Below are 24,504 nucleotides of genomic sequence, written 5' to 3' on the forward strand. Positions count from 1 at the left end.
TGTGTGTAATTGGAGAGAAATATCTCACAGACTTCTATGCTATGGCTGGCTTTGAACTATAATCTTCAGGTTTCATCTACATGAATTGCTAAGATTGCAGGACGATCCACACTGCCTAGCTGCCAGTCCTTTATGTGATTTAGTTGCTTTTCTCTTGGTATCCATTTTGCACAGAGATGGCCACAGACTATGGTCCTTCTTATCCTTGCCTATCATGTACTGGGATCTCGAGTACATTCCTACATGCCTGGCTTGCTGGGTGATAAGGGAGACTCATCACATTCCCTCCTACACCTCCTTCCAAAGTCTACCTCTTACCTACCTAGTGTGAACTCCTGTGGCAGACCCTCGTGTTCTATGTTCTTTCTTTCTTTTTCATTTTATTATCAGGGTGATGTATAGAGAGGTTGTGGTTAGATTTGTAAGGTAGTGAGTACATTACATTGAACATTTTCCCTCTTCCCATGTTTTTCTCCCATTTCCCATACCTCCACCACATCCCAAGTTGTAAAGTTCATTTGCAACGTATTTTCTTGTGAATATTCCTTTTACACTGCTTCATCCTTTGGCCTTTGTCTCAGCATCTTGCTTTTCCCCTTTCCTTCCCTGATTCAAATAAATAAATAAATATATGTATAATACATCAGGTACCAAAGTCAGATACAGCAACAACAGGTGATAAACAATAAGGGAAAAAAGAAAAAAATAGAACAATAAAAATAAAAAAGCAGAGTAAAGAAACAGCTTCACATAATACATTAAAGGCATCAACCACAAGGACATATCTCTTTTTTCCATATCCTGGAGTTCATTTCACTTAGACTTATGTTTCCCTCCTTCAGTGTATATGTTCTAAAGGAAGGAGTAGAAGGCATATTGATTTTAATCACTGGAATAAATATGAATATAGGTATTTTAATGTTAAAGCTTTGAAAGTATAATTACACTAGTCAAATATTTTGTGAGGTGATTATGTTTCACTGTAGAATCTCATCTCTGACCGTATTAAAGAATTATTTTTGATTGTTGTGAACATTTTGTCATAGGAGAAATTAAAGTCTATGTAAAGTATATTGGATAAAGGACCTTAAATTGTCAGATGCGCAGGTTAATACTTGTAATTTCTGTTAGTCAGAAAGCAGAGATGAATAAATCACAGCCTGGTAAAAATCAGGAAGCCCCAATCCCAGGAAATAACTGGGGCCTGGTGAAGCTTTCCTTTAATGTAAGCAACACAGGAAATATCAGTAGGAATATCATGGCCCGAGCCGTGCCCCCCCCCAAAAAAAAACAAAATAGCTTAAAAGTAGAGATGTGGCTCAAATGGTTGAGCAATTACCTAGCAATTAAGAGGCTTTGAATTTGAGCCACATTACAAGCAACAAAATGGTGAATTAAAATAAGCACTGTTTCAAATTTAAGATCTGCTCTTCCCAGTTATAGTATGACACCAAAAAATTAAGAAAATGTATTTCTAGCTTTCAGAGGAACAAAAAGAAATCAAGAGGGAACTTTCCAAACTAGCAAAAGACAGAAGACTAGAAACTGAAATCTCATCAAATTGTCTTTGCCTGCCCAAGGAGATACAAATGGAGCAACAAAAACTGAATTCTGAGGTATTCCCTTTAGTCATTTCCAAATATTGTATGATTGTGCAGATGGACACATTTTAAGAACCAGCTCTGTGTGTTATGGAATTGCATGTGTGTATGCAATTGTTGGTCTCATCACATGAGGTATAGTGCAACAATGACAGGATGACATTCCCAGTGGCCTCAGCCAAACAAGAGGTTTTGGGGGGGGAAGGGGGAGGGGGAGAGCCATCCAGGGTTCCCTTGCCCAGCAAGTCACAGGCTATGTTCAAAATACTGCTATTGCCAAAATCCAAAGACAGCCAGGCACAAGTGGCTCATGGCTGAAATCTTAGCTACTCAGAAGACTGAGATTTGAGGATCGTTGAGGATCGTAGTTTAACGTCAGCCTGACAGAAAAGTCCCCGTTAGACTCATCTCTAATTAATGACTCAAAACTAGAAATGGAGTTGTGGCTCAAAGTGTAGAGAGCAAAAGAGCTCAGAGACAGTGCTCAGGCCCCAAGTTCAAAGCTCAAAAAAAAATCCAAAGAGAAAAGAGAAATTTGTAAATATTTTCCAAGAAGAAAATGGGTATTTTATCTTTTGTATCAAAACTCTTGAAATCAACCACTTGTATTCTAAGTTTTGATGTGTGGATGTGGACGTTAATTTCTTCCTTCACTTGTAGATAAGAGAACAGGGAGCTGGGATGAAACCCTACTGTAAAAGTCATTTCCTTCCTTTGAGAAGAGCCAGCCTCTACCTCACATAACCTCCTATTTCAGTCAGAGAGCTTTTGGGAAGTGATGTGTCACAACAAACCCTCAAGCTGAGTCCCTTCCACAAAACCTCATTCTCATCCCCGACTCCATATTCATTTGGTTCAGTATTTCAAGATAACTTGTAAAGAAATGATTTCTGAATTTCCCCGGAATTGCAAATATATCACATTAATTTTTCTCTCATTTTACACCTAGAATAAAAGGCCTGAAATGTTAAGCATACGTAAAATCTATAAGTAGTTGATAAAATATCTACATTATGCTATTGGATTTCTTTTTAAAAGAATATTTATGTTAGCTGGGCTCAGTGGCTCACACCTGTAATCCTACTCAGGAGGCTGAGATCTGAGGATCGCAGTTTAAACTCAGCCTGGGAACTAAAGACCATGAGACTATTATCTCCAATTAACCACCAGAAAACCGGATATAGCACTGTGGTTCAAGGGGTAGGGCAGTAGTCTTGAGCTGAAGAGCTCAGGGACAGAGCCCAGGTCCAGAGGTAGAAGAGTAGCCTTAAGCCAAAGAGCTCAGGGACAACACCCAGGCCTAGAGTTCAAGTCCCACAACTGACAAAAAAACATACTTTTACTGAACAGTTGTCATTATTAAGGAATTGTTACTAATGGAATTATTTATTCTCAAAAAAATGACATACCAAGGTTTTTAAGCAATAACTCTTAAGCAATTATATATCAAAACCACATAAGGTAGTATAGGGTACCTATACTGTAACTGTACTAAGGTAGCTTTTTAAATAAATGCGCATGGTTTTCTCACAGTGGTAAATAGAGAGCTTGTTTCCTTTACTAGATATTACCATATCATCTCACCTACAGAAAGAACTGCCAAAAAAAAAGGACTGCCTCTCCATTTTCTGCTAGGTCCCATTTTACTTTGCACCTTTGCATCTCAGTGCTTGCTAAAGTTGCCCGTCATTAGCCCTGTCTTAGAATGAATTGCTTTGAGGGGAATCTTGACTTTAGAGTAGAGTTCAGCATTTCAGGTGCATGGCTTTCCCCTGCCTCTGATTGTCAGCTCCATTACTTGCCGTCCAATGGAGAAGTGCCATTGTGCTTTCTGCTGCATGATCATGACCCCCTGAATAGCACTGAGAACAAGACATCTATCTCTTGCTTCCTGTGCCTAAAACCACTGCTGCCTATGGCACCTGTAGATACTTGCTTTAGCCATGGGGATTGATTCTGAAACCTTGTGCTCTCCACTTTCTGTCACTGTTACTGCTGTGAAGAAGGATTGGTCTCCTGAAGACTTCTCCCACCCACATGCCACTTCCTAAAGGATGGCATGTTATCAGAATATAAAATGTGATCATATGCAAATGCAGACAGTTCTCTGTGCTACTGGCCCTTTCTGGATGTTTCCTAGCTTAACATTTCCAAAGCCAGTGAATTCTATACTGTTCTGATTTTCATGGCACCAATGGAGAATTGAAGACACAGGCATTACCTTGCATGATAACACATACTAATTAGCTGAGGAGGGTGGTTCAGAGGCAGGCACTGTGCAAACTATGAACATGCTACCACTCACACTCTGAGATGCAGAGCCCATTTATTACAGAATAACATGCTATTCCATCCCAAGCGTAGCCTAGTTCTGCATATTTGTATATGTGAAAGTTTCATATTCTATACAATGTGTTAGTGCTTTAAATTCCAAATATAAATGTTTTCCACAAACACTTCCCCATTTTGCCAATTAGAATGTCTGATAAAAAAACAAACCTTAAAAATAATGTTTGAGCAAGAAGTAAAAGGAGAATCTCTTAAAGGAGGAGGACTGGGATCATGTAGAGAGTAATAGGAGAAGCTAATAGAAGATATGATTAACATAAAAGATGTGCAAAGAAACCCATTGTTCTAATACGCACTCAAAACATTTTTAAACTACAAAAGTTCTAGAACAGGGTCATAATTATGTCTGTACAAGGCTAGCCAGTATAATTGTAGGCTCTGTGGACCATGTGAATTCCTTGAAACTGCCTTAGCGAAGTACGCAGTATGAGCCCTAAAGTGGACCAGAACAGCATGGGGATGAAGGGGTCTCACAATGCTTGAAACATGCCAGCACGAAAACAGTTGGTGTACAAAAGTGTACCAGAATGTTGCTAAAATGTTTCTCATCTCTTTTAGTTGCAAGAAGGAAAGGAGGAAGGATGCACAGAAGCTGTACCAAAGGCAAAGGAAATGGAAGATGAAATGCAAAAGTATAAATTGAAGCAGCATAAATTACATACATCTGTGTGAAGCTAAGGAACCTGCATTCTGAGTTCCTAAAATGCATATCCAGGGGTTTGGGAAGTAGTTCAGTGGTTGGGAAGATGGTTGGCTGAATGGGGGCTTTTATAGGATCCACAACAGAACAAGAAGAGAAACATGATATGTGTATAACATCTCAAGTTAATCCTAATTTTGCACATTTTATATGAAACAAAAGTATGATTACTAAAATCTTTTGAGGCATTTCAGAATTTCTATAATCATTTATTTAGAACCTTGTTTAAAATTATATGAAACATTTAAAACTGGATATGTGGAAATAATTTTAAAACCTGCCTTGTAGGCTTGTACTTCAAAATTTCCTATTGAAAGCTACCATAGAAAAGAAAACAAAGAAAATTTGAAAGACTTCAACAAAAGCTGAAAAGACAAAGGGCAAAACTGGCAAGCTCTCCTTTGGTGAGTCTCTTCCCAAAGTCTACCACACTAAAGAGGAAGACTTCTTTTTCCATTGTCAGAGTAAGGAATGTTTAAGTCAATTTGACAAAGGTTATTGATGGCCGTATTTCTTTTCTCATTGGTTGTGGGGCTTGAACTCTGGGCCTGGCCACCGTCCATATCCAGCTCAAAGCTACAGCTCTACCCTTTGAGCCATAGTGCCAATTCCATTTTTTTACTGGTTAATTGAAGATAAGAGTCTCACAGGACTTTTTGCCAGGGCTGGCTCTGAACCTTGTTCCTAAGATCTCAGCCTCCTGAGAAGCTAGGATTAGAGGCATGAGCCACTGGTGCAGTATTTCTTGTATTCACATTGGTGCTTCATCCTCTTTACAGCTGTTGTGTTGACTTGATGGCACTTGAATTCAAAAAAGTTGATGAAGTTTGTAATAAGATGCCAAGGAAACTAGATCATTCTAAATGAAACTTTTATGCTCACTTAATGTTATCAATGGTTAAATTTTGCCATCTAGAACTTGGTGTAATATCAGTATCAGAGAGTATTTTTAAATTAAAAAATAAATTTATTGTAAAGATGATGTACAGATGAGTTACAGTTACATAAATCAGGTGATGAATACATTTGTTTTTGAACAGTGTTACTCTCTCCTTCATTTTCTCACAAGTTGTTCCCTCCAGATCTCCTGACCCTCCCCGTAGTTTAGTACATTTACAACGTACAGTTTTTGATATTACAAGAAATTTAAGTAAAAAACAAACTTGTACTAGAGTCCTGAGTTTGTCTTTATAATGTAATATTTCAGTGATGTTTTGCAGAGGAATCATTTGTAATCTGAATTCCTCATGAAGGAATGTCCCTAGGGAACACTTTTCCCTCTAGAATGTTTTTCTCTCTGGCATCTGAAAAGAAAACCTAGCTGAGCATGCTGCTGCATACCTACATGAACTCAGCCCATGGGAGCCAAAGTGAGGACAGCTTCTGTAGGTGGCTGTGGGTGCATAGGGAATTAACATTTCCCTATCTCAAAACAAACTGGGCATGCTCATAATCATGTTCATAATCTCATGTCTAAAATCTCAGCTACTTAGCATTGTTTAAGCATTGTTGCTTAAAAAGTATTCCCAGGTTTTATTCTTTGTTGTTGTTTTTGTTTCCTTTTTTTGTCTGTTGATTTATCTGTCTTTGTGGGGGTAAAGGAGAACATAAAGATGGGGAACAAAGAGTGAACAAATGTAGCAGTGGTACTCAGTAGATTGTATGTTGAAAATGAGTTGTACAACTTGTGGGTGGGAACGGGAAGGAGTGACATTGTCCAAGAAGAAATGTACTCATTACCTTACTTATGTAATGCCAAGCATTCTGTACTTCCCCTTTCTAATATCAATTAAAACTGAATATTAAAAACTAAAACATGAAGAAACTATTTCACTTGGTTCATCAGACTTTCCAGGTCTTTCTTAAATAGCTCATCTCAGTAGAAATTTTTGAATCATTCAACATGCCGATGTATGGAGAGAACTCTAAGCTACATAAGAATTTAGCAGGAGAAAGTGTCTCCCGTCACCCATGCTTGCTCCTGTAATGATCAAGAACACAAGATGGCATGGGGAGGACTCGATGCGAGTAGTGATGTAGTTGTCTCCAGGAACTGATTCTGGATATAGTAGCTGTTTGCATGCAGTTCCATTATACACATAGACATTTGTGATGACTGATCTCTCTGAAGGCTGAAGAAACACTAAAACATATGAATTAGTACCATTTAAGTGGCATACTTTGATACACAGGACAGGAAAATACACTGATAAAAGGTTCTCCAAATCAGGCACTCCTGTAATCCTAGCTACTCGATCAAGGTTCAAAGCCAGCCCTGGCACAAAAGTCTGTGAGAGTCTTATCTCCAACTAACCACTAGAAAGCTGGAAGTTTGCCATAGCCTTGAGCTGAGGAGCTCAGGGACACCGCCCAAGCCCAGAGTTCACGTCCCGTGACCAACAAAAAAAAGAAAGAAGAAAGGAAAAAAGAATAAAAAAGTGTCCTCCATGAAAGAGACTGCCAGGTTACATCAGATACATCAGGTTCTTAGAGAAGTGTATTAAGGAATTGAAAGTTATAAAACGTGTAGTTCTACTAGTCATGTTCAAAAATAAAAAGGGATTTGTTTTTGGTAATTCCCAAAGATGTGAAGTAGACATGTGGCCTAGGTTTATTAGCCACTTTGATCTCTTCTAAGATTCAAAAGTTCAATCTGAGATCTATCCAGCTGTATCCCTAACTCCTCCAGAGGTGCTCATGTCAGAGCCCATTAGCCAGGGATTCTGGGTGAATTTTTTTACAGGCACTGGGTTAACATGGAAAAACCAATCAAGAATAGGCTCTAGATATCCAACCCTGCAAATAATGCGGTTGAATATATGTCTGAAAGAAGCTTTAGAACAAGACCATGGCAAAAATAGGTCTCTAGAAAACTGCTCACCAAACAGAATAGGGGCAAGTCCTATAAAAAAAGTCAGGGATTGTGGGTGAAAGCCAGACAAAGAATGATATTCAGCATCTTCAGGAAGTTTGTCCTTCTACACAGGAGACCAGAAAATCACTGCTCACAGCAACATGAGTTAGAATGAACAAGCAACATGTGACACCATCTACAGAAGGGACCTCGGCATGTAAAGGTTTTTGTAGGTCTGTCTACAAGTACAATGGCAGGAACAAATACCATAGAAGTATAAATGATCTCCTTAAATAGGTAAGGGCTGGAAATGTACATGAGGAAAATGAGTTTAGCCTTGAAAGGCTATGGAAACCGGAAGGGGTGGGACCAAATGTCAGAGATTGCTGCAAGTTCAATAGGAGTGGCCAGACGCACAAGGGAAAGGTGTGGCCACTGTTTGTAAGTGGAAGTGATGAGCAAAGCCAGACGATTCCTCTGCTTGGGATGGCTTTCCACGCATGCTCCTCAGAACTCAGCCTCCTGATTGTCTGGGCTTACAGAAGTGAGCCATTGAAATCATTGTTACAGTAGCTGTTTTCATGAAGTTCTGGGCTTTGCATGGCCAATGCTGTAATGCTTAAATATGTATTTTAATTTGATTTAGAGCCAAGGGCATGTTCAAAAGGGTTCAGAAAATTTAATAGAAAATCAGATTGAATGCAGGCTTAAAATGTTGGAATCTCAAGTTTCTCCACTAAAACAAGGACAAGAGATGCACAAAATAGAGATTCAACATTCCAAGGAGTTCTGTGTAGAGAGAATAACCCATAGAGAGACTCAACATTATGAACTCAGCAAGTAAGTAATAAACTGAGAATGACAGAACATAATCCAAGGTCAGTGACTGTGTCTCTAGAGAAATGGTTGATGACATTAGTAGGCTATGAGACATAAGTACTATGACTTTGGAATATAATTGTTAGTAAATTAACTTGTAAAATGTTACTCAGACATGGGTACTATTATTTTCTTTATATGGATTTTCCCACTTAACTCTCTTATATGATGAATTTATTCTCTTAAATTATCTGCTACATATTCAATGCTAGTAATTAAGAAAGATACGTTGTTGTAAAATTCCTTTGCAGATTTGATATAAATAGAAATGCTGAATACAACTGGGTTTTTTTTTTTGCAAGATTCTACCCTAATTATTTCTCATGGGGATGTAGCAGAAAAATACTATTAACTCCAAGGTGTCAGACACTAGGGTTAGTCTTCTAAACTAAGACTGGAATTGGTCAATTCCGCGGCTGCATTTTTGTGTGTGGCCACTTGAGGGAGGCTGGAGATAAAATGCCTTTAGTGTCGCTCATCTGGGTGGGATATGTGCCTCTTCTTCCAACAATAGGACAAAATATTTTTGGGCAGCAAGTACGTCAGCTTCCTGGTCTCTTTTGTTATGCTCAGCACATTGGAAGCATCGACAGGAAGCATGGCTTGTTCACAGGCTTAACTCCAAGACTGTGTTCAGGAGCCCTTGGAACTGTGGTCCGTAGACACAGGAACTGGAAGTTTCCATAGAGAAGCCTCATGTTCCTTTGACCAAGTTATCAAAGAGACAACTCGAGAGATGATGGCTCATTGTGCTGCTACCCTCATTACACATCCCCTCCACGTGATCACTCTGAGATGTATGATACAATCCATTGGCAGAGAATCCAAATACTGTGGACTTTGTGACTCCATAATAACTATCTTTCGGAAAGAGGGCTTGCTGGGATTCTTTTCGGGTCTCATTCCTCACTGCCTAGGTGACATCATTTCTCTGTGGTTCTGTAACTCCCTGGCCTACCTCGTGAACACCTATACACTGGACAGTGGGGTTTCTACCATGAATGAAATGAAAAGTGATTCCCAAGCTGTCACAGCATTCTTTGCCGTATGTTGACTTATCCCTTTATGCTTGTATCTAATCTTATGGCTGTCAACAACTGCAGGCTTGCTGGTGGATCCCCTCCTTACTCCCCACTGTATACTTCCTGGATACATTGCTGGTACATGCTGCAAAAACAGGGAAATATGAGCCAAGGAAATAGCTTGTTTTTCTGGAAGGTCTCCTGTGGGAACTCTTATTATTATGACCTGAGAATGTTAATTTGAAGATGTGAGGCAGGGACAGTGACATTTCTATAGTCCCAGATGCACAGAATTATGGGAGAGAATGTTGATTTCTATACAGTGTGGCATGCTTTTTAAATAATCATTTAATCTTGGGAAAATGGAAAAAATGCCTTTGGTGTTTCTCTACTGCACTGAAAGGAGAAATGAAGAAGGGGTTAAAATATTTCCTTGTTCAGTGTGATGGCAAGTGGAAGACAGAAGGGGCAAGTCCTGTCAGGCCTCATTGAAGATAGATAAAAGGAAGAAACTGCTCAAGAGCTTTTAAAATGATTTCTGATCCTGCATTCAGCTCTTATTCGTCCCAGAGGTTGTGACTGAATTATAATTCAGTGAGAAATGCTTGTTTCCGCTCATAGTATATAGATAGATGATGAGACTGAATGTTTTCTAGTTCTTGGGAATATTATCTAGACACTTTTCAGTTGATTTGCTAAAAGGAAATTGTTCCTTAGGCGTTCTTTATTGGCTAACGAAATGCTGGTATTTGTCCTTGGCAAACCTCACAGGACTGTGGACAGCATGAAGGAGGCCATTGAAGGAATTTCCTTGGTGATTGCCCACACTCAGTCTCTTGCCCATACTCCTGTCACAAGGCCTAGCAGCGAGGGCTCTTTTATGGAAAACTTTCCACATGATGCAGAATTGAAGGGAAGTTTCCCTCCTCGAGAAAACCATGTGACTTCTTCCTCAAACGCATACACTTCAGTTGAGAGCCTGGACCAGTACCTGAGCAGGGTCAGTTGCATTTCAATATGTTCCACTGGCTTGCAGTATTTGAAGGATTGTTCTTCAGTTTTTGAAATCCTGACTTGTTTGACTGCTTTGTGTTCAGTTAATATTGCTAGCATTCAGTGTTCATAATAGAATTGGAGATCTGGGCATTTTTTAAAACTTCAAGCTCTCATGCTGAATCTCTACAGTTATTTTGTTGTTGTTGTTGTTGGTATGTCTTTGTTGTTTACAGTGGTGCTTCCAATATCCTCCATACCTGTGCTCTCCACTCTCAGAATAATTTCAACAGTTGTTCTGGTTTCATTCATACTATTATCAAATAGTATACTTAAGAGCATTTCATACATGTCCCATACCTTCTTCTGTCATGTCCTCACTCCCCACTGCTGTCCCTTCCCCCAAAAGTTCCTCTTGTACATTCCTATTATTCATCTTTAAAGTCTAGATTTACAAGATAGAGAGAACCAGTGACATTTGATTGTCTCAGTCTGGTATATTTGGCTTAACATGATAAGCTCTACTTCTATTTTCCTGCAAATGATATTATTTCATTCTTTATAGCTGAATGATTTTCTGTTTTGGCCACATATTGTATTTATGCATGTGCTCCTTGATGAACAGGTACCTGTTTTGATTCTATGTTTTAACTCTTTTGAAGAGTACTAATATAAGCACAAAGGTACAGTGAGAAAAGATATGTTTTGTGTAACTTGCCTCCATAAGGATATGGAAATTGGCATTTTAACTTTCTGTGGAAGCTGCATCTGAATTGGTTTGGAAATGAACACTGCTGTCTAGACACATCACTGACCATGCTTACTACCTGCGTGACTTCACCTCACAGAACCTGATTGTCCTGCACCATCTCAAGCTTACCATCCACTCTTGAATTCATATGCTTACAATGTCAGCAGAGAATTTTATAGACCTGTAAACTTAAAAACTGAACTTTTTTTCATGGATAAAATTGTGTCATTTGTTGACCTACATTTTTTGTTGTTGTCAGTTGTGGGACTTGATATCTAGGCCTGGGCGTAGTCCCTGAGCTCTTTAGCTCAAGGCTACTGCCATATCCCCGAGTCACAGTGCTACTTCCAGTTTTCTGGTGGTTAATTGGAAATGAACAACTCACAAACTTTAGTGCCCAGGTGGCTTTGAACTGCAATCCTCAGATCTCAGCCTCCTGAGTAAGTAGGATTGCAGGAGTGAGCTATGGCACCCAGCTACAAAATTTCATAATTACAATGCTCTTGACAAGAACAAGTTTTCCTAAATAACATTTATTATTCTCATTCTTTTGGAAGTGATGTTATATTTCCATTGAATTTTAAGGAAATAAGTGAATTTTACTATACTCTATTTCCAACTTCCTGTGCCACACTTGTGAGCTCTATTCTTTGTCTTTAAATTCTCAGTCATACCATCACTAGAATGCCTGATGGATAAGTGAGTAGTAATAAATAACTTCTATGTTAGGGATGGCGAGCTTAAATTATCAATTTGTTTCTCCTATTCAGATTCTGCGCTTACTGTCCTCCTCTCATCTATTGGTGTCATGTAACCATTTCATCCCACCTTGTGATACAGACCCGGTAAGTCCCCGTGTGTGCACCCCTGGAAATGTGCAAACTGTGACACATGCCAGTCACTGCTGAGTGTGTGAGAGTACATTGATGACAGTTTTGCTATTTATCCACTGTTTGAATATTTCTAGACCAAGATTAAAAATTACAGAAGCAAAATATTTATTGGAACACATAGACAAATATGTCATGTGACCCAGCTGTTTAGCCATTTACATCAGTGAGCCTTGGCTCAGAGCTCTGATGGGATACTCTAGATGTTTGAACACACAGAGAAGTCACACAGGTCTGGGTAAAAAATGTTCAGCTCCTGCCCAAATGGGCTTATAGAAGGAAAAAAATGAAAGATGCCCAAACATGTTTTAATATATAATTCATGATATCCTAGCTGGATAGTGTTTGTTTTGTTTTGTTTCAGAGTTTTTCATCTAAAAAAAAAACGAGGCTCCAGGTATTCATGCTACACAGTCATTTACTGGACTCATCTGGCACAAATGAGGAGCACACAAAAGCTTTCTACTTCCCCATTGTTAGGCTTAACACAAATGTGGAATATTCTCCTTAGCACTTAGCAGAAAGATTAGAGAATTATTTTTCAAGAAAATGATGATTGAGTATGAAAAATGAATACATTGACCCAAGCAAGATTTAGGGGAAAATAATTTACATAGTTGGAGGCAAGTAGGTTTTTTCTGATTTTTAATGGTATACAAATCATAGAATGTTTACATAGAATCTAATGGATATCATGTATGCATGATTATGCTGTGTGGAATTTGACTTTTGACTTTGAGACTTTGATATTCTTTTATTGTTGGGATAATGTATAGAAGGGTTACAGTTACATTCATCAGTTAGTAGGTGCATTACTTCTCACACATTGATACCCCTTCTTGTGTTTTTGTTTCCATTTCCCTCTCCCCACCCCCTCCCAATCATCTTGTTTTCCCTCTTCCCTTTCCTATTTCAAATAAACAAATAAACATATATATAATATACCAGGCAGCGAAGTCAGATACAGTAACAATATGAGATTAATCAAAAGGCAAAAAAGAAAAGAGAAATAGTACATTAAGAACAACAGTCACACGAGATAAAGCTCTTGTTTCCATATCCTAGAGATCCTTTCATTTAGTCTCATCCTATATGACTTTAGGTACCTAGGTTTTACACTATTGTAATCATCTGCTAGGAGAGTCCTAGATGTGTACTAATTATTACAAATGAGGGAAACCATTGAGCCTATAGATTCCTTTGGGTCTGGATTACTTCACTTAATGTGATTGAGTCTTTGATTTTCTTATTCTTTGAAATATCAGATTTCACGAGTCCTGATCTAGGAAGAGTTCAATACTCTTTTAGAATCTCTCTCTCTCTCTCTCTCTCTCTCTCTCTCTCTCTCTCTCTCTCTCTCTCTCTATCTCACAGATTCATACACACACAGATACACACACACACACACACACACACACACAAATGGGTTTAAAGTTCAGAGTTAATTCATCTGTTTTAAATATTTTAAACTACAGTCCTCCTTTGTTCCTGGAAACAAGAAGAATGCCCAAGAGAAGTAAAAGATTGCTGTGATGCCAGAAATCTTTAAGAAAAAAGAAAGGAATATCACAGAGCCTCATGTAAAATGTGACAAAAAGAAGCTGTTTGCCCAAAGGATGCTGTGAAAGGCAAAGAGGAAGGTGTTCATGAGTACACAGGAATGTCCCAAACTGAGATCTGAATGCCTGGTACAGTACAAGAACCTGGCCAACTTCTAGATACCTGGGCAAAACCAAATTGGCCTTTCACATCAGAATCAGAAATTTCAATGTAGTGAGCCTAGAGTTCCTAAAGGTTTTACAATATGTCTGTTTTGATAGATTCCAATAACACTTTTGTTACGCTCAATAAAGATTCCATTATCATGCTTGTTACACAACAAAAGACTTTTAATTTCTACTTCTTGTTATTACTGCTCTTACTCCTCAGTAGAAAGATGGTCAGAGGTGGTAGATGAGTTTGGGAATAGGTGGAGAAAAGTGATATAAGATAATGTTGGATTATTAATAGAAGAGAGGAACATTGTTTTCATTGGTGGTGGTGGTTGGTGGGGCTTGAACTCTGGGCCTGGCCATGGTTCCTGAGCTCTTTTCTCTCAAGGATAGTTCTCTACTTTGAGTCATAGCACCACTTCCAGTTTTCCCAAGCCCTAAGTTTAAGCACTGGGACTGGCAAAAAAAAAAGTTGGGACTGGCACTATCATTTTTTCCTCTGGAAGCACAGATGATAGTTTAAGTCTATAGTTTTCAAGAATACAATTCTAATTAATCCCAAATAACTACAAAACCAAACAACAACTAAAACTTCAAGCCTATCAAGTTCAGTTAAGTTTTGGGGGGCTTTGGGGGGCTTATTTATTTTTTGGTTGGTCATCGGGCTTGAACTCTGGGCTTGGACCTGGTTTTGTCCCTGAGCTCTTCAGCTCAAGGCTAACTCTCTACCACAATGCCACTTCCAGTTTTCTGATGGGTTTAATAGGAAATAAGAATCTCATGGACTTTCCTGCCTGGGCTAGCTTTGAACCTTGATCCTTAGATCTCAGCCTCCTGAGTAGCTATAATTACAGGTGTGAACCGCCAGCATCTAACAAGTTCAGTTTAATTTATCTTGACTTTTCAGATTTATCTCCTACTCTTTTGAGGAAAGAGTGTGGTGAGCAGTTATGATGGGACAGTTGGGTAGATGGACTCAACAGTTCTTGTTCTCTAGTGTGTGGGGGAACTCTGGTTACCAATAATTATACATATCAATACAGATAATAGAAAAAATTGGGGGTTTGTACTGATGGATATGCTATTTACACAGTAGGCCAAACTATTTACAACTATGTACCAAATAAAACACTTAACATTGTTGTAAATTGGTGAGTCTATTGGATAAATCCCAGAGTTTGATGATCGTAGCCCAGTGACCACTGATTTCTCAACTGCAGTTGAGGTTGGAGGTGGTGGGAGTCTGGGTTTGTTTCATTTCTGCTTTTAGGAAGCAGCCCTTTGCTGTTTTGAACTGTGATCTTCAGATCACATCCTTCTGAGAAGCCAGAATTACAGGCTTGATCCACCAGTCCTCAGAATACTGTTTTTGATGCAAACCCCAGAGCCTACAGTTAAACAGATCTAGCTGTGATCATTGCTCAAATCTCCCTGGAAGGCCCAACCTTCTATCTCCCTGATGCTTTCTCTCTGGTGATCTCAGCCAGACACTGTGTAGAGTGCATCCCTGTTTCTATCCTGTGAAGAACAAGACAACAACTTCAGCCTCTGGGAACACACAGGCTGCTTTCTTGTGGCTTCTTCAGTTCCTCTTGTATCCCCATGAGTCAAAACAGAGGAGTGCCATGTACAGAGAAACTTGAAAGTCTTTTATTGAAGACAGTGGGCCTAGAGCTGGCTATTTCCAAAAAGATTCCCTCAACCAGGAAGGGAAATTGAGCTGGGTTTTGAAAGTCAGCAAAGCTTAATTGGCAGCAAGGCTAGCTTCTGACCAATTAAGCAGACAACTGGGGCAATGAGGAACCAGCAAGAGGTGTGCTTTAACTCCAGGTGGCCAGAGGCCAGGACTGGGTTAGATAGTTCATCCCCCCCTTAGTGGTAACTAATGGAAGCATTGGTTTAGTTTGAAGTCATTCTCAGTTGTTAGGTAAGGTGGTATAATGGCTGAGGAGGTACCCTGGGGTAAAATTTGTCCTGGGTAGTTACAGCTGCTCTTGCCACAGTTTCCATTCTGTACCACACAGCTCCCGTCCTTGTAGAGGCTGACATCCACACATGGCCATGTGGTTCTTGCAGGCCAGGGTGAGTCGGCTGGCTAAGGTCTAGCAGGGCTGGACTGTCATGAATGGGAGCCTCTGGGTTGTCATCAGGAAGAAGTGGGACTGGGTTTAGACATCACCTGGGTGCAAACTGGAGCTGAGGCTGGTACTACATGTATAATCATGAATCACCTAAGTCTCTATGGTATGAGGGGTGATCGGTGTCAGCTTCTTTTTTTTTTTGGCTGATTCTAGGGCTTAACCTTTGGGCCTGGGTGCTGTCCCTTAACTTCTTTTGCTCAAGGTGAGCACTCTACCACTTGAGCCATAGTACCGCTTCTGGATTTTTGCGTAGTTTACTGGAGTGAGAGTTTCATGGAGTTTCTTTCCCAGGTTGGCTTTGAACTGCAATCATCAGATCTCAGCCTCCTGAGAAGCTAGGATGAGAGGTGTGAGCTACCAGTGCCAAGCTAAGACACATTTCAGGTATAATCACTGCATATTTCTAATACAGATTGGTTTACCCAAGAAAGTAAAGAATAAACTACAGCGCAGCTCCATTAACCTAAGAGTTAAATTTTAATATCAAAGATGTAGCCAGCAATGAGCATGCAGGTAACCATCAAAGACATTGTAAAGATAAGTCCCAAACTGCTCCTCTCAGTGAAGTCCTTTGTTGAGTCATAGCATAAAAGACTACTGCGACCTAACCTAAGAGTGTGCTCTCTAATTTAGGATGGAAATCCCTTCTGTAGTGGTCATGAGACCTGTAGTCTTCTCATCTAGTTGGTTTTCCATTTCATTGACTGCATCTCCATCATAATTCCTCCAGACAACTGTTCACAATGCTTGTATCTGGAACCCAAGAGGCACTGCAGCTTTCCACCTTAAATACACCAGCTTGTGGCTGTAAAGAAATTTAGCTGTGGAAGGCCAAATAATGGTTAAAAGAACATCAAATCCAGAACCTCATTGGAAACAGAATCCACTGAAAATACACTAGCTATAGTTTCATTATATTATTTTCCACATTTTCAACAATTTTCTGTTACCAATCATCTTATGCCTGCATCGTTTTTTTTGTCAGTTGTGGGCTTGAACTCAGGGCCGAGGTGCTGTGCCTCTTTGTGTTTGAGGATAGTACTCTGCCACTTGAGCTACAGTGCCACTTCCCCTTTTTGAGTGATTAATTGGAGATCAGTATTTCATGGGTATTTTTTCTGTCCAAACTGGCTTTGAACCATGATCCTCAGATCTCAACTTCTTGAGTAGCGAGGATTACAGGTGTGAGCCACTTGCATGGCAGATATGAGGGCAATGATAGAAAATAAAATTTTGCCATTCTCCCCCAAACTACTCCAAAATAGGAAAATTATTTTTATTCATGATTGATAGTACTGCATGTGAAGTTCACTGGGTGAACATAGTGGGAAGGAAATGCCAAAAGTAACCACAGATTGTTTCCATTTATGTGATTCCAGACATGTCAGAATAGAAAATACTTCATCCAAAAGCAAAGGAGCAGAGCAACATAGGATAAGAGGAGAGGAAATAGAGATGATGGGAGCCAAGAGAACATTCTAGTAATTAATGCTGCATTTCAGAGACATTTTTACATGAAATGAATATCTAAAAGCACTACCATCAATAAGCACATTTCAGTTTTCTTTATCCTGTTTCATATGAATATTGTACTTTTTATACAAAAAAAGAAACTAAAGTCATATCATAGTAATGAATTGGGTATATGGTAGTTTAGGATAATATTTTACAGTTTACTGATCATAAGCTGAATCTATATAATAGTGATATTTCTGATTCCTGACTCCATTTTGAAACCCACTAAAGTGCAAGAGTATCACTCTTTTTATTTGCCTCAAATTTTCTTCCTTTTTTTTGCCAGTCTTGGGCTTGAGTTGAGGGCCTGGGCACTATCCTTGAACTTTCTCAAGGCTAGAACTCTACCACTTGAGCCTCAGCACCACTTCCGGCTTTTTTCTATGTATGTGGTACCGAGGAATATGAACCCAGGTTTTTGTGCATGCTAGGCAAGCACTCAACCACTAGGCCAAACTCCCGGCCCAAATTTTCTTCCTTTTAAGTAGAAAAGAATCAAGTCTCAAAAACTCTGAAATTCAATTGTGTTACAGTACTTGCTCCAACAGATGTGTGAGGATATTTGTGAAAGGCAGTTGAACCTCAAATTATAACACATTCAGAAGCTTGTTTCCAAAATGAAGGGTTGCTGCAGCGGTAACAAGTAATATTAGTAATCTCAAGTCATTTTGTCTGAAGCCAAATCTAAGGAAGACAGAATTGTAAGGAATAACAGTACATGGGACTCTTTTCTTCAATACGTTCTTGTCTTTCTATACATATAATATGTCAAATTCACCATCATCAACTTTCTGAAATTGACCCATGTTTTAAAAAAATGGTTTAAAAATCACACCTTTCATCCTTTTTCTTTAAAGTTTTGAACTGAAATGTTATGTGTGACAAGTAGCTGGCCCAACTGATATAAACAACTAAATCATATTAAACTTCTTTGTCAATATAAAGAGCTATATCATTCTATCATACTTGCCTTGAATTTAGGCATGAGAAAAACTTATCATAGCAATTCAAAAGGAGTGGATCAAAGAAAAGGAAAACTGTAGAAGAAGCAAAGACTTGATGAAAGCAATATTTGTAAAACACTCAGATCTGATAGTCAAGTATTAAAAATGCTCTAAAGGAGATAATGAACAAGGTCTATTATAACAGTCAGAAAATAAGACAATCTCACAAATAAGAAATGGCATTGATAGGCTCTCTGCTGTTAAATGTAAAGACTAATGATTCAGTCCACAATTCCTTTTGGATTCTCAAAGGGGTTCATTTGAACATTATAAATCTCTTACGCTATTTTTCTCTTGGTTCTTTTCAGGGAATACTTAGTTAGAGGTAGCGGAGAGGGAGAGACAGAGAGAGAGAAAGAGAGAGGAAGAGAGGGAGAGAGAGAGGGAGAAAGAGAAGGAGACAGAGAGGGAGACAGAGAAGTTTCCAGTATCCTTCAAGAGCATAAAGTAACTCATCTTGCAGAGAAACACAATGGTTATAACCAATGTGAGAAAGCCTACCCTTCCTCTACTTACCTTAAAAGCCCAGGAAAGAATTCACACTGGAGAGAAATCCTAGGAATGTACACATTATGAAAAAACATTCCCCTTTTCCAGGGTCCTTTAATGAACTTACACTGGAGAGAAGCTCTATGGATGTAAGCAATGTGGGAAAACCTTCATTCTTCCCCATTTCCTTAAAAGACAGGAAAGAATGTACACCGGAGAGAAACTCTGTAGATATATGCAATGTGGAAAAACATTCTCTTTGTCTTGTTAACTTGAGGCACAATAAAGTAGTAACACTAGAGAGAAACCCTTCAATGTGAGTGATGTGGGAAAACATTATTTCTGGTTATCTTTGAAGACATGAAAAATCTCACACTGGAGAGAAATCCTAAGGATGTAAGCAGTGTGGAATAATATTTATTCATCCCTGCTACCTTCAAAAACATGAGAGAACTCAGACAAAAAACCCTATATGTGTAAGCAGAGTGGGATTTTCTTCACACAACTCTCTCACCATTAGAAACATGAAAGAATTCACACTAAAGAGAAAAACCTATTTGCATAAACATTGTGTGAATAGTGTCTCTGGTCTAAGTGCCTTGCGAATCAAACTATACATGATGGTGAGAAACCATGTGGACATAAACAATATGGGGAAGAATTCACTCCTTGTCATTCCCTGTAAATCCTCCTCTTTTTTTTGTCTGTTTGTTTATTTGGGTTTTTTGTCATGAGGCAGAGCAGGAACCAGAGCACTGAACAGTGACCCTGCAGGTCAACCAGCTGCCCTTTGTCTCCTGTCAGGCCCTCTTCTGTGATGATGTATTAGGCAGTAATCCTTTCAGGGAGGAAATTTCATTTGTTTGGTTATTTTTAAGTTTTATTTGTTATTGTTATTATAAAGGTGATATACACAAGGTTACAGCTACAAAAGTCAGATAATGAATGCATTTATTTTTCTTTTCAAACTTTTACTAGTCAGGGGGCTTGGGCACTGCCTTTGTGCTCTTTTACTCAAACATTTTACCACTTTGAGCCACAGCACCATTTCTGGTTTTCCGGTCATTCGTTGGAGATGAGTCTCATGGACTTTACTAATTGGGCTGGCTTTGAACTGTGATCCTCAATTTCCGCCTCCCGAGTACAAGGATGACAGGCATTCGCCACTAGTGCCCCGCTGTCATAGGTTCACTTCTTTTTAGACAGTGTCAGTCTGCCCTTTCTCTCTCCATTTATTGTTTGTGCTCATATTTGTATTTGAAATCAGCCTTTGGCATTGTCCCTTAGTTTTTGTTATCAAGGATAGTGCTTTACTCCTTGTGTCACAGCTCCACTTCTGGGTTTTGGATATTTTGGTCTTATGGTCTTTTCTTTCTGGCTGTCCTCAGATATCAGCATTCTAAGTAGCTAAGATTACTGACACTTGGCACTGTAGAGCACAAATCTTATCTCAGAAGCATGGATGGGCATGGAGGAATCTTTCTCCTCTGGGTCTTGGTGTACCAACACAGGAGGGTTGGCTCATAGGTGGTGATCACCTGATGCCAGGGCACCAGAATGTGATTACCTGTAATGCAGAAGGGCCTGCGGGGCCATATCTGGGAACACTTTGGCTGCCACACCTAAGGTAGGTGCTTCTTACATGAAGATGGAGGCCCCGGATGGTGTTCAGCACACAACAGTGCCCATGACAACCACACAGAGAACGATCGCATCCAGTGTCCACAGTGTTTCCTATAAAGGGGGTGCAGGAACAGAAGCCTGTAGACCAATCAGGAGCTGGGTCAAACCTTTCAGAAAGCCACAGAGATCAGGAAGCTTAATAGGAAGCAACGCTGTTAATCCCTGCCACCTGAATTGTTACTTGTTTTCTCTGTGCCTCAGTTTCCAAATGTTTTTTTTCTGCCACTCCTGGGCTTGAGCTCAGGACCTGAGCACTGTCCTTGGACTTTCTCAAGGCTAGAGCTCTACCACTTGAGCCTCAGCACCACTTCTAGCTTTTTTTCTATATGTGGTACCGAGGAATCGAACCCGGGTTTTCATGCATGCTAGGCAAGCACTTTCACCACTAGGCCAAACTCCCAGCCCCTCCAAATGTGCAATATGGATATCCCAGTTCCCGGTTTGAAGTCTTTAGAAGGAAGACTAGGTGAAGTAGTCTGTTAAAAATTCAAACATCCAGTTCCCAGTGCCTGAATCTGAGCTAGTCTGGGACTTGAGATTTGAGGATTGTGTTTTAAAGCCAGCCTTGACAAAAAAAAAAAAAGGAAGCTCAGGGACAGAGTTCAACCCTTAGGACACACACGCACACACACATACGAAAACAGAGTTTGAGAGAGGAGTGCTGCAGCTCTGGATAATTTACAGGAAGCGACTCAACTTGGCTCCTCTCTTCCAGATGACATCCAGTGGTTGGCAGGATCTAGTTCTCCCATCCTATGCTGAGCCCTCAGTGAAGAAGCCCCTAGACCTTAGCTGACTGGCCAGAGGCCCTGGCATTGGGGCTGTGCTGTCCCCCCCCCTTCCTCTGGTCTCCACCCCCACACTCTCGGGCACGCCCACTCTGCATAGGGGACAGTGGGTGACAAGGCCTTGGGTTCCTTGACTGGAAAACTCCTTGCTCTGCTCTCTGGATAGTAGATGCACTTGGGAGCTTCAGGAGGATGCAGCACCTTTCTGCCATGCTGCTCACTTCAGCGCCCGGTAGGATCAGGCCAAGTCTAGTTCCTCAGGACCCCTCAAGGCCCACAGCCTTCCATGTCCCACAGGAGGCTCAGAACCGGCATGGGCCCCCTGGGCTTCTCGCAGAGCCCACATGACAGACGTGAGCCACAGCATCCAGCTTTTTATTGAGCTGAAACTTGTGATATTTTGTTGTGATGTCCTTGGACTACCATACTCACTTCTCAGCTTCCTGGGTAGCTGGGATTATAGATGTAAGTCACTGCACCTGTGTTAACCATTCTTCTCTAAGTCTTTCTGCACATATATTTTTTCATTTTTTTCAAATTAACATTTTGTATGGACATTTTATGTTTTTGTGTTCTTCTTTGGATTTATACTCAAAATGTGATTATGATTTGTGCTTCTGATATGCCTCACATGATAAAGTTTAAATCCAAATCAGACTTACAGAGCAGTAGGAATTAAGAATCCTATTTTGTTTTTAACCCTTAGCTTCTTACCAAACGAAAATAATTCTAAAGGCTCCAACTTCATAATTTCATATTAATATCATTAATACCCAAGATAAGGATGAAAATATACCATGTAGTGTCCAAGTGTTACCTTCAGTATATAGACTGAGGGAGATAAGAGACTGACATAACCTAACTTCTTGTGTCTGAAGGAGATAATTGAAAGGGTGTTTAATATTGCAAAACAAACAGAATCTTTCATTTTAATGAGTGGAATCAAAAAAATACAATCAAGTGTTTATAGACTGATGTAAATACAGCTTAGCATAGATTTACATTGGACATTCTGCTGTGAGTATACACAGATAAAAGACCCTGTAGAGACTATAACCAAGTTGAAGGAAACCATTTATCCACATATCCTGTAGGAACATAGGAATTGGTAATTTATGCCATGTTAAAATTCTGTTATTTATAAAATTATGTATAAAATTGTGTTACATTGTATATTTGCTATGTATAGACACTGAATCAATTTCTCCTTCTGAAAATTTACCGCTGGAGAAACAGTTAATCAGTGAACAAACAGGATGCATATTTACATTGTAGTGTTGTATCAGCAAAGAATTGTCTCCAGAATCCCTTCAATGTAGGAATTGAGAAGGATTTTTCTTGGTGGCTGAAAGGAATACCAGTAGGAGGAAACATTCATATTGAGATATGGCTCCTCCAGAGAAAGAATACTGACAGACATGCCTCCAGGGACACAGAGCAGAGAGTGCCTAGGTTCATCATTTTATCCTTACAGTCAGGGAATGAGCAGGAGGCAGCTAGAAAGATACCCATTTCCTTGGCATCTGTGTTGTCATAATGAATAGGAAAGGAATGATGGCAGAAGGAAATATTTCTCACATTTAAGAAATATTTTCTGAGCAACACACCTACTATCTGGTGAATATAACTGTAATCCTTCTATACATTACAATAATAATAATAATAATAATAATAATAATAATAATAAAGAAATATCTTCTGGAAGTCGTGCTGTGGTTCAAGTGGTAGAGCACTAGCCTCGAGTTAAAGAGCTCAGGGACAGCATTCAGGTCCAGAATTCAAGCCCTACCACAGGAATAAAGAAATATCTTCCTACCAAACACAATTTATACATTTGTTAATCAAGAGGCTGGGAACTGGAAGGTCCAATTTCAATGCCAATTCATCACAACAGTCTGGAAGACTCCCTGTCCATAATAAGTAGCAAAAAAGGATGTAGGCATTGTGCCTCAAGTGGTAGAGCCCTGGAGTGGTCTAGAAAGCTGAGCAAGAGTAAGGGGCCCTCATTTTAATGATTGGAACCGGCTGAATCTGAAAACCAAAGAAACAAAGAATTGCCCTTTTGCTTTATGTCTTAAAGCTTATTATAATTTTTTCTCATAGGGGAAAGTTGTACATTGTGGTAAAACTTGCTCTATTAAATCTAATGTGCAGAACAAAGTTTCCATTGAACTCTCTGATATGATTTACTACGCTCTTCTCACTGGAAGCTTTTCCTTAATGCATAGGTTAATATGCTTTTCGGTCCTTGTGTATCTAGGACAGAGCTCTCGTTTTTCCTTTTGGGGTTGCTCCTGAGTCTTGAATTAGGGCCCAGGCACTGATTATTTTGTTCCAGGTTAGCAGTCTCCCACTTGAGCCACAGCTCCATTTCTGGATTTTTAAGTGGTTCATTGCAGAAAGGAGTCTCACAGACTTTGCTGCCTAAGCTGGTTTCAAACTTTGATTCTTTGATCTCAGCCTCCTAAGTAGTTAGGAGTACAGGTGTGAATCACCAGAGCCCAGCTGGCATAACCTTTTCTTTTGTTTAAATCACTATTAGGAATTCTCTTATCATGGGAATATCATCTTTTTATATATAAGCAATTCCTCTCTTGAAAATGTTTTATATTTAATTCTATCCCAGTGAAATAGTAGTACTTTTAAAATTATGTATTTGATACCCTATCTTCCAAAGCTCATGGGATGTTCTTGAGTTCATTGCTTGCTGAAATATTCCCATCAGCCATAGTTCTGTGTATCTGCAAGGTTTTCCCATACTCACATGCTTGAAGAACATGACCAATGAACTGACAACTATAGCAGCAACAACACTTGTTTTCAATGCTTATCAAGAAGAAATTGCCTAAATGATAAAGCCAGTTCAAACAAGGTCCTTTTTACTGAACAGTATTAATTAATATTGAAAAAATAATTTAGAAATAGTAGCCATTGTCATCAGAAAGAAGGATATCACCCCATTTGTAAGGAAATGTAAAGACTTGGAAAAAATCATATTAAGTGAAGTAATCCAGACCCAAAGGAACATAGGCTCAATGGTTTCCCTCATTTGTCATAATTAGTACAAACCTTGGACTCTCCTAGCAGAGGATTACAATTAGCTCAAAACCAAGTTACAAAAGGCTACATAGGA

General features: G+C 39.4%; 1 protein-coding gene and 1 pseudogene across 1 annotated transcript in view; both read left to right on the forward strand.

Annotated features, from left to right (window-relative positions):
• LOC150039544 (uncharacterized) overlaps positions 1-24,504 on the forward strand; it is a 78,367-nt gene that overhangs the window by 8,957 nt on the left and 44,906 nt on the right. Inside the window, exons 5-8 of the mRNA XM_090327760.1 lie at positions 1,479-1,616; positions 4,509-4,582; positions 4,939-5,114; positions 10,177-10,405. The gene's annotated coding sequence lies outside the window, so the exon portion shown is untranslated. The remainder of the gene's footprint in view (positions 1-1,478; positions 1,617-4,508; positions 4,583-4,938; positions 5,115-10,176; positions 10,406-24,504) is intronic.
• Positions 8,982-9,984, forward strand: LOC150039545 (mitochondrial carrier homolog 2 pseudogene; annotated as a pseudogene).

This window comes from Megascapheus bottae, unplaced genomic scaffold, assembly GCF_031878675.1.
Source record: "Megascapheus bottae isolate mThoBot1 unplaced genomic scaffold, mThoBot2.hap1 HAP1_SCAFFOLD_176, whole genome shotgun sequence".
Lineage (NCBI taxonomy): Eukaryota > Metazoa > Chordata > Mammalia > Rodentia > Geomyidae > Megascapheus > Megascapheus bottae.